Source organism: Marmota flaviventris, chromosome 9, assembly GCF_047511675.1.
Source record: "Marmota flaviventris isolate mMarFla1 chromosome 9, mMarFla1.hap1, whole genome shotgun sequence".
NCBI lineage: Eukaryota > Metazoa > Chordata > Mammalia > Rodentia > Sciuridae > Marmota > Marmota flaviventris.
The window spans coordinates 44,102,122-44,112,974 of record NC_092506.1 but is presented as its reverse complement, the minus strand read 5'-3'; the positions used below and the strand labels follow the sequence as shown (position 1 = coordinate 44,112,974).

At 45.3% G+C, this 10,853-nt stretch overlaps 1 long non-coding RNA gene across 1 annotated transcript; it reads right to left on the bottom strand.

Annotated features, from left to right (window-relative positions):
• Window positions 1–533: 533 nt before the first annotated feature.
• Window positions 534–10,628, bottom strand: LOC114093706 (uncharacterized). Its single transcript, XR_003582924.2, has 3 exons — window positions 10,496–10,628; window positions 713–833; window positions 534–602 (listed from the first exon to the last, which is right to left on the bottom strand). It is a non-coding gene; the product is annotated as an uncharacterized lncRNA (long non-coding RNA).
• Window positions 10,629–10,853: the final 225 nt, after the last annotated feature.

Genomic DNA, 10,853 nt, shown 5'->3' with positions numbered 1-10,853 from the left:
TGCCTCCCCCTACATATGTGTCCCCATCATCCAGAAGCAGGTTCAGAGACCCAACTGCTCTCTTCCCTCCCATAGGACAGGGAGCAGCCCAGTGGACCATGATGCACTGCAGGATTCCACACCTGAGCATATCAGCCACACTAGTTTAGCTTGTGTGTAGAAACAAACAAGCAAGCTCCCCCTCGCCTCCCTGTTCCTCTCTAGGCACACGAAGAGAGCTGATGGGATGGTGAGGGCGTCCACACTCCCTACTGTCTGCTTTAGCAGGATTGTAAGAGAATAGCAGTTGGGCATGTATAGCCATGGACCTCAGTTTTCTTATCTGTGTGATAAGGTTGGTAACCCCAACCCTTTCCTCCCTTGAATGAATGGTTGTTATAAGGATTAAGTGAGATCATGTTTATGAAGAAGAAAAGGATACTAACAGCTGAAGCTCATCGGTTATGTGTGGCCTGGGGAAGTCAAGTGTTTTGCGCAAAGTCATAGAGAAAATAAGTGACCCCAGAGCCTAAGTTTTTAATCATTATATTGTATATTGTTTCATAGTTTAGCTATATGATATTGGACAACCCGCTTCTCTCTCCAATCTTCAATGGTACCATCTGAAAATGAATAGACTTGTCATGAATTAATGCAGAAGTCCCTTTAAGCTTTAAATTCCTGGTCATACTTTAACAAAGGACACACCAACATAGCACATTACAACTCTTACCGACTTCAAGTGGATCTTCTTGGAGCATGGAAAGACTTGACCATTCTCAGACTGTGGCTGACAAAGTGTGCTGGACAGTCAAGCAGATTGTAAGGCACACTAAATAGCAGAGCCGAGCCTCCTAAGTGGGAAATGGATGTTGTAATACAAAGGCAGTTAGCAGGGTCCTTGGAGGTTTCAGCAGGATGTAATTATGGTTCTTTAAAAAAAAAAAAAAAAAAGCCTTCGCATATGTTTTTGAGCAAACTTAACAGATGCCCGGATGTCATGTCTGTATTCTTTAGGGAGTCTAGGATGGCTAATTTTCTACAGCAACTTTGCATACTACATTGGAACTACCCATTGCAAATCAATTCCTAGGGTGCAATTTAATGAAAGCTTTCATTGATGATTCAGATTAATAATCTAAAAACCTTTATAAAATGATCACAACTTCATTTCTGCCTGGTCTACTCTGTGTTGGATAAGCAAGATGGATTGTTCTCTCTGTAGTTATCATTTAATACCAAGGAATCCTTAGCCAGGACCGTTCACAGGGATTGAGGGTTTTAATACTGTGTGGTCCATTTCTGGCACAATACCCTGTGCTAACTTTTGTGACTTCCTTGGAGATTTCCTTTGAGCTGTGTGCCCTCGGGAGATCTTCTAGATGGTTCACTACCATTTCATTGTAGAATTAAATGCACATTGATTCTAAAGAATCAATGCCCAGTTAAGGCAGTTTGGGGCCATTTCCTTACCCCAACACACTCTCTCTGGAAAAGCCTCTTAGAAACTCATGTCCTCATGAGACTATTGAGAATATTGAGCAACCACATCAGGAAATCGAAAAATAACAAGCCCAGTTTCCTTTGGTGGGCGCCTTGACATCTCTTTTCTTGCTGCAGCTCTAACCAGTCTGATAAATTTCCAATCAAATCTACTGAATTGAGTGGTTCTTGTTCCTGTGATCTGGTGGCAACCCTCTGGGTTCATTTCTTTGCACCAGATACCTTAGAGACAAGAACTTTCCCTCAGAATAATAAACAGTTGAAGATGGTTGAAGACAGCAACTTTGCATATGTCTGGGTTTGGGCAGAACATCTGCCTTGTGGTTGCCTCCAACTATTCCTAACCTCCATGATTTCATAGCCATTGATTTCCCTGCCTCCCTGACTCTCTCTCTGATTGGACTGTTGCCCATATCCCATAATTGTGCAGGTCACCCCTGTGACCTTTCCTTCACTGAATCCAATTAATAATGTACTGGACACATTTCCTTGTTGTATCAAATACCCATTTGGCCTGAATGGGTGAAGGAGTGGCTAATGAGGAAATGGCTAAGGCTTCTTGTTGGACAGTCCTTCTCATTGAACTGGTTTTGGGAGATAAAGGAGATAGAGGAAGCTGCATTTTGCTCAGCAAGTTTTTCTCAAGAGACTGATTCTCATGACCCTTAGTCAGCTATTACGCAGGTTAGAGTGTGTCATCTGATATGGGGTGACTGAGCAGTAAAGGCCCCATATGATACAGCTTTCCTGAAGCTGTTTGCCTACTCCTTAAGTGTTTCTGCTAAATGTTTTATATTACACAGAGAATAATTACAACATTGACGTTGAACTCTATGAAATAAGGAAGGAAGAGAACAGTTGTCTTAGTGTCCTAAAATGGCCTAAGTCAGAGGAGTCCTGGCGGAGACCACAGTGGTCTAACCACAGAGGAGAATATGGCGCCCGTGCTTGCTGGCTCCCCACTGTGCACAGATACATCATTTGCAGTTGCTTTGAAGGCCAGCTTTGCTGACAGTTAATGCTAAAGGGACACGCGCCAGGAGATATGGCTTCCAAGCTTGTGTAACAGCAGCCAGCCGGGCTCTCCAACCCTGAGTTTTGGGAGGATTCCATGACTCCCTGGGAAGAGATGTTTTCTTGGCCGTTTGATCCTGAGCTGCCTGTAACCTTAGAACATAAGAAATGGAGGCTCCTTTAAGACCTTCTGCTCCAAGCCCCCATTTTACAGTGGGGAAACTGGGGGTCTCAGATGGCAAGGAGTCATTCAGTGTCACCTAGGAAGTTGGACTCTATCATCTTTGTCATCTTTGGAGAAGAATTGCAGACAGTGGAAATAGCTGCAGTATCGGGGCTTCAGCAAGTATTTACTATGTGCCCTGCATTAAGAACTTTATGTGCATTATTTAATTTTCAAAGAGATCCAGCAGATAGGTACCATTTATTACCTTCATTTCTCCAATGGGACAATGCAGTTTTGAAAGAATAAATGGGGAGGAGCCAGAACTCAGAGGCTTACTTCCTGACACCGGAGTCTTCTTCCACCTCCCAACTGTCTCTAGTTTAACGCCCCCCACCCACCCACCACCCTACTTTACAGATGAGGGCACCTAGAATACAAAAAGAAGCAACTCATGCAAGGCCACTCACATAGTTAGTGGACAATATTGTTATTGCTATTAAAAGTAGCTTATATTTATTGAGTATGTACTATGTGTTAGGGATGGTGCCAGGTGCTTTACATTTTTCTATTTAATTTTTACCACAGTCTTAGAATAAGGTAGGTACTACTAGGTGAAGGAACCTAGAGGCAGGGAGGTTAAGAGTAACTATTGTGGTGTTTTATAGTTACCAAGTTAGGATTCAAGTGGAAGTAATCCAACTCCAAAATTTGATTTGCCTAATTCTGCTTTGGGGTCCAGGCATCTCAGAATCACCTGTACATACCTGTTTCTATATCTCATCTAGTCCTTATATTAACCTTGTAGGCAAGGAATCCAGAGACCTGGATACAATCCAAGCTCATGACTAAGTATGTTGTACTCTTAGGTAAGTCTCTTCCTGCTCTGTGTTCCTTGATTTCCCCATTTATAAGTGAGAGGTGGCATCCCCCATTTCTGCCCCTGCATCTTGTGAGACAGTGAATGTACATGTGCATCCCCAGCTGCTAAGTGCTGAGCAAGGATTCTTCGGGTTCTTTCCTTTAGGTCCCTTTGTCCTTTGGGGTCTGGGAGCTTTCTCTTTTGCAAGGTCCACTCCGCTCTCCACTGGAGGGTCCACATTTGTTGTAAGTTAGATGACAGCTGGGTTTGCATTTTCTTCAGATGTAGTATGGCCTGGGGATTAAGTGGTTGTCAGCAAAACCTCCTTTCTGGCTGGCTCAGAGGGACAACAGGGCCTGACTGGCAGTGCTCCTTCCAGATGTCTGGGGTGCCAGCAGAGGGGATCAGTAGGGCCACCAGTACCAAGTCCCCAGCACTTTGTGTCAAACAGTTGTATCATGCATAAAACCCATTGGTTCCAAAGAGATAGGCTGAATCCTGCTCCAAAGTACTGCCCACCTCTGTGAGAGGGCAAGGACACCAGGCTGGAGAGGTTTTAATAAAAAATAAGGCTGAGGAATGGCCACAGAAATCAGATTTCTGGACTTCCTGTGCCCATTAACATTATATTCTAATAATTGAATAACATTTGGCCATTTTTATTGTTGGGATTTCAAGGGGGAAAATTTTCTTATTTTAACCTTAAATGGTCTTACTGTATTCCTTTTTATTCAATTGGAGGAATATTGTTTCTTTTTCTGGTCGACACTGATTTCTTCCTTATTTTAAATATTGCAGAAAATAATAACATTTTTGAGAGCTATGAAACAGAGCTGGACACTATGCTAAGACTTTCACACATTACCCATACCATTCCACAAATAAACAGCCCTCTCTGTGTGCCAAGTTTTCTCTCTCCTGCTCTCTCTAACATGTTAATAGTTTCTGGTTAATGGCTTCTGTTTTGGCTTGGCTTTGGCTGGCTTATCCTCTGGTTGGTGAATGTCCTATGGCTCAGAACTTTAGTCCCTTTTTCTCTTCACGTGGACTTTGGTTTTACCTTCCACCTCTATCCTGATATTTCCCATAGGTCTGATTCCAGGTCCAACTAGTCACCTGCGATTCAGAATCATGTGGCCCACCTGGATGTCTAAACGGCACTTCAAGGTCTGGCCTCTGCTTGCTTCTCCCACCTCTTTTCTTTCCACTCTCCCTGTTACCTGCCAGGGTCATCTTGCTGTTCCCTGAAGCTGCCAACTATTCCTGCCTGGAGGTCTTGGCAGCTGCTGTCCTTTCTTCCTGGGGAATGGTTCCCCCAGGGTTCTCATGGCCACCTCACTCTTCATGCAGGGCACTTCCTCTGAAAGTCCTACTCTGACCACATCATCTGAATGACACCTCCTACAGGACCCCACTTCCCATGCTCTAGTCCCTGATCCTGTCTTCTTTGTTCTTGTTTTGTCATAACAGAGCACTTATCCTACAGAAAATGACATTGCATGCTTGTGTATAAACTCATGTATTGGTTGGTCTGTCCAAGTTGTATAATCCACAAATGCTAGATAGGGTATTGTCACTTTCCCTGCCATACGTTCAGTACCTAGCACATGGCTGCACAAGACCTAGGCCCCATGAATCTTTGCTATGTATTGAATGAAATAATAATAAGAGAGGTAGATATAACTTTCCCTGTTTAAGAGAGGAGGAAATGGAGAATGAAAAACATACTGTACCCTTCATTACCTTATTTTGCCCTTGGAAAAGGTGCAATATCTTTAATCAAGATTACCATTATGAAAACAAGTCATTGAGTTATTTTGATAATGATTTAGAACTTATAATGAGTCTACATCTTTCTGAGTTGTCCAGGTTGCAAAACTCAGTATGTGCATATCACAGCCATGGTGATAATGTATTGATCTTAACTTACCACGTCCATCCCCCATCTGTTTTATCCCTCAAAACCGTGCTCTATGACTTTACACATAACCTTGTTCTCTTGTTATTTGTGATATATACATGAACTTGGCACCCAAAACTCTTTGTCAGTCCCAGTAGAAGTCTGTTTGTCTAGGAAGCTCAATACCAAGTACTTTCAACAGAATTTTAAAAAATTACCTATTTGAAAACCCCACATCATGCCCTCACCGAAGGACATTTTGTTGTAATACCTGCTGTATGCCTGCCATGTGGCTATAGGACAGCTGCCAGTTGGCTGTCTGGTCACAGGGCACCCCTGCCAAGCCTCTAGTGACACCTAGTCAGGAGATCCCCAGTCCTCGTTCACTTGGGGAAGCTAGTTATTGTCAACCTTTATGTTGCAACTATGCAAATGTATTTTACATATCCATTTCTTAAGACACACAGATAATCCAAACAGAAGCTGGTAAGCTAAATCAACCCTTCTTTTATTAATCATCTGTCCTTTTGAATTTCAGGAAGTCTAAACTGGGAATACAAGGAACCTAGGGCTGTTCAGAATCTGGACGTTCAGAGTGCACCACCTTCTCCCACTTTGTTCCCCAGCTGTTTGGCCCATCGGCAGTTTGATCTCCCCTGGATCACTCAATTCCCTTCCCTTTGGGTTTGAGCCTGTCCCTTTTGCCCTTTATCAAGACCCCTGTCCCACCTGCCTTCTGACTTACAGTCTTTCAGGCACGCAGAGACTAGCTTTGATTATATCTGACCCTTCTGACTGAACGCTGCTTCCCCACCTGGCTGGTCCCCCCCACCCCCCTGTCAAGAATAAGATGCTGGCATCTTCCTCTCTAGCCACATTGAGGCCTTCTCCTGGACAGAATGGTGTTGTATATTTCTGTATTCTTTCCAAATCTTGGCCCAAGACTGGCAAGCTACCTGTGGCCACTCAGTAAACAATTGATTGTCTAATTTCTTGGTCTGTGACAGCCGGTTGTTCTTTCCATGATCCCCTTGGACTTGAGTATGGTCCCACAAATCTGGGTAAAATGCCGTTTTTTTTTTCTTTTTCCTTTTTTCTATTTTTCTTTTCTTTTTCTTTTTTAAATTTTTTTTTTTTCTGTGAGAGGATGGTGGGAGACATCTGCAGGAACACTGTTTCCCTGCTAGGATTGCTCAAAATCAGGAAGCAAATGAGCCAGCCACCAGTCAGCAAGAGCATGGACAATGAGTTGGTGTTCCTTCTGCACCATTCCAGCAGAATCCTTTGGGGAATTGACTTTTTTGTAGAGCTTGCATTTCAATATCTATTCCTTCTCTACAAGCTTAGATCTTGCTCTGTAGCAATCTGATTTTACCGTTCTCTTATTAAATGAGATGTTAGTGGATTCACCAGCAAACACAGCTCAGCAGCAGTTGCCATCTCTGTGCATGAATTGCTGGATGCTGTGGCTTAGATGGACTAAAATTTATCTACAGAATTATGTGAGAGCATCTTGCTTTCATCTGTGAGGGTGTTTAGGTCCTGCCTCTCTATCTAATAAAGAACTGAACTATCCCAGAAGGCCTCGACAAAAGAACCCCATGTTACTATCACTTGGCATTCCTACAGCTCTTCATTTTTTATCTTCTAGTGGTGACAGTGGTGGGGGGTGTGTGTTTACGATCATTTTATTAACCTCTCCTCACAAGCTCTGTTTTTATTAAAAACACAAATATCACTATAAATATCTTGATAGGGAGACTGAAGGGGATTTTGGAAGAGACTAGGCAAAACAATAGAATATCTATGGGTTTAAACTGTTGCTTAAATAAATGACCACAATAGAGCCACAGACTTTTTTCTTAAAGGCGGATTTCTTCTGTTGTCTTTCAGATGGGTGGTAACAGCCCAGTACTTGCTGGTTAAAAGCTGGAAATGTCACAGAGGAAAAGCAAGTTTAGGAAGCTTATTTTAAGAAAAATCTCATGTTTAGGAAAATCTTGCTTTCTATTTTATATAGCTGTCTGCTGCTCAATTTTTTTTTCATATTTGTTCATTTCTGGGTATGTAATCCAATATATTCCCTTATTAAAGCTACATTAAAGTGCATTTTTTCCTTACTTGCTGGCAAAGCATTCTAACTGGTAAATACATGCACATTTGGCAGTTTTCAAAACACCTTCACAAGGATAGTCATATTTAAGTCTCACGACACTCCTGAGAGAGGTACGCTTAGAAACCCATGCCACAGAAGACAAGGCTGGGGTTCAGAGGGAATGAGGAGCTGCTCTTGCCCTGCTAGTGAGGTGGGGGGAGCTGGACTTGAACTGAAGTTCTGTCACTTGTTTCCAGTTACTTCTAAAATCTCACCCCATTTCTCCAATAGGATTTGTTCATTTGTTCAGTCCTTCATCCATTCATCTAAAACTATTCATTAAGAACTTACTATATACCAGATGCTCTTTAGAACTCCCAGTTTGACAGGGAAGACAGAAAATGAATGGATAATTAAAGTGTGGCAAGTGCTTAAACATCAGCACTGGGGCTCTGAAAAGTCAAAGGAGGGACAATGGTTAGAGTGAGCTTTTGGAGGAAGTGACGCTGGCACCCTGTCTTGACCGGCATGGGCATGTGGGCATGTGTGTATCACTTCTTGCGCCACCCCTTATGCTACTTTTTTTTTTGTACTGGGAATTAAACCTAGGGGCACTTGGCTGTTGAGCCACATCCCCAGCCCTTTTTAATATTTTATTTAGAGACAGGGTCTCCCTGAATTGCTTAGGGTCCCGCTGAGTTGCAGAGGCTGGCTCTGAACTCATAACCCGCCTGCCTCAGCCTCCTGAGCTGCTGGGATTACAGGCATGTATCACCGCGCCTGGCCATTATGCTACTCTTGAGCTCAATTGTGAAGAAATAGGGAGCTAGAGCCAGCTGAAGAAGGAAGGACACTCCCAGTGAGCGAAGCTTGAGTGGTAAGGTGGCTTGGAGAAGGCCGTGGACACACGGTATGGGAAAAGTGCCCAGACAAGATTAGGAAACCTGGTTCCAGCCCTGGGAAAGTTCTGCCATTTTTCCAGGTCTTGCTTTCTTGTTAGTGATACTAGCGGGTTGGATCTTTAAAAAGCTTGAAAGAGTGTGTCTTTCACAGTTCCAAGGAAGCACCGAGCCTGGCAAACGGGACTGTTGTCAGGGATCTTGGGAGGGGGATGCCTTTCCAGAGCCCATCCTCTCCTTCTGCCTGGACAGCCTCTGCCCATGATGTCCGTCAGTCATCTCCTGATCTGCTCTCTGTTCCCAGGCTAATGTGGGGAGCTTTTCCAGCTCCTCTTCAGCCCTGGGCTGTAATGTGTTGTCCCACATTCTGTGTTTGGATATTTGCATGCCTGACTCTCCATATGGTCATGGGCTTCTTGGGGGAGCCAGGTCCCTCACAGGGAGCCTGGTGCCTGGATGACACAGCTGTCAGTGAATGATGGGGGACTGTGGACTTGGCGCCATCATAGGCCTTTGAGTTGAAAGAGATTACCAAAAGACGACTTGGATGTTCGGAATAACATACTTTCATACCCAACACACAGGCAAGATTTTCAAGGCCCTGAGAGGTTAAAAGACATACTAGAAGGACAAGCCAGGTCCCCTCCCGGGGGCCATGATTTGACCATTCCACCTAGGCGCCCAGGGCTTTCATTTGGTTTCACTTCTTTTGGAAAACAGAAGGAGCATATTCATTGGTCTAAGCTAAAGCAGATGGGAGAGGAGGTGTAAAGCTCTGCTCGGAAGTGATTCGAGGTGTGTGAAGGTTCATTTGGGCAACAGCCTTTTGCATAGATTAAGGAGGTGAGGCTGGGAGGCAGGAGGCAGGTGGAAGATCAGAGGAGACAGCATTTGACAAGGCGGAGCTGTCCGGGGCCTGAACAAACAGCTCCTCTCTGGGGAGAGAGAAGGGCTTCGCAGAGCGCAGAGCGTGTGTATGAGACAAGCTCCATGCGCAGTGAAGTGATGCGTGCTGCAAACACGCTTCTCCCCCTCCATTCGGCTGTCACAGCCTGCCCCCCCCCCCCCCCCCCCGCGCGCATGTCAGTTATCTTTTGACTTCCAAGTTGCAATGAACTCTTTTGGGCTAGAAGAAATCCGAGGCTGGGCTTTTCTTTGTGTGTGTGTGTGTGTGTGTGTGTGTGTGTGTCTGCCTGCCTCATTCTCACTTTCAGGGTTCACTGCTTGCTTTGAGATATTGTTTTGGTCCTCTTTGTTCCCCCCACCCCGGAGCCTATTCCTTGGCAACATGCCCCTGGCTTGGTGGGGCCTCTGATGCATCCTCCCATGCTGCTGCTTGTCAAAACCCAACGAGAGGCACCTTATCAGTCCTCTGGCAGATACAGGGTGGCAGTGCCGTGTGCACACACCGAATTGCTGATAGGCGTCACTAGTGGAAATGGCCTGCACCTTTAATAAAGAGCAGCACCTTGCAATTGGCTATGATAGGGCTGCTTGTGGTGGAAGCATCTCGCTTGGATGGGCCTTTGAAATGGCAGATGGAAAGCCGGGTGGTGGGTGGGGCGTCTCTCACAGCGGAGATGTCCCTTTTTGTAAAACCGACTGTCTGTGCCGTAGCTGCTAGGTGTCTAGTGGAGGACAGGGTTGACGTTGACTTTGAAGGTCTGCTCCAAAAGAATAGGTGATCAGCACATGTCCCAAGCCATGCTAAGGGAGCTCTGAGACGCCTGGACCCGAGGGCAGGAGGTTTGTCAGCACCAGACTGAGCTCCCTGAGGGCAGAGGCTTTGTGGTGTTCCTCTAGTTTGCCCAGCCCCAGCCTCAGTGCCAGGAATGTGGAGGGAGTGAAGTGTGTCTACTTTCTGCTTTGGCTGGAGTTGGAGCCCTGGCTTCTCTCCTTGTTTGCTTGGGATCTTGGGCAGATTTCTCAGCCTCCCTTGACTCCCTACCCGGGCAGAGTGGGGACAAGGGCAAAGGAGTTTCCTGGTGAGAGGGTGTGGAGCCACTCAGGGCTTAGATAATATGGAAATGTCAAGAGGGCCAGAGAGAGAACTATTCAGAGTAAGAATGAGGTCTCTTACCTGGAAGGGAGGCCACGAAACAATGACCTTGGTTGTGAAAATCCCCAGTGAAATTTCAAAGAAATTCATGTCTGGATTTCACACTTGATTTGCTAGAAAATATCCATCTTCTCTGCACTTTCTAGTTGTGCTCTGCACAGATTGCCCAGTGGCTGTTTTAGAGGAAGGAGCAGAGCTGGGAGGACCAGAGAGGGTGGTAACCTCCTCAGGGTGGGGACACCTCCTTGGCTGGCCCAGCTCTGCTGCCCACAACCTTCCCTCCCCCAGTGCCTCTTGGAGCTGCCATCTCTGGGGAGCTGACAGAGCCCAGGGCACACTTTTTCGAGGGTTTCACTCCATCTCACTTCAGTCTGCCTGC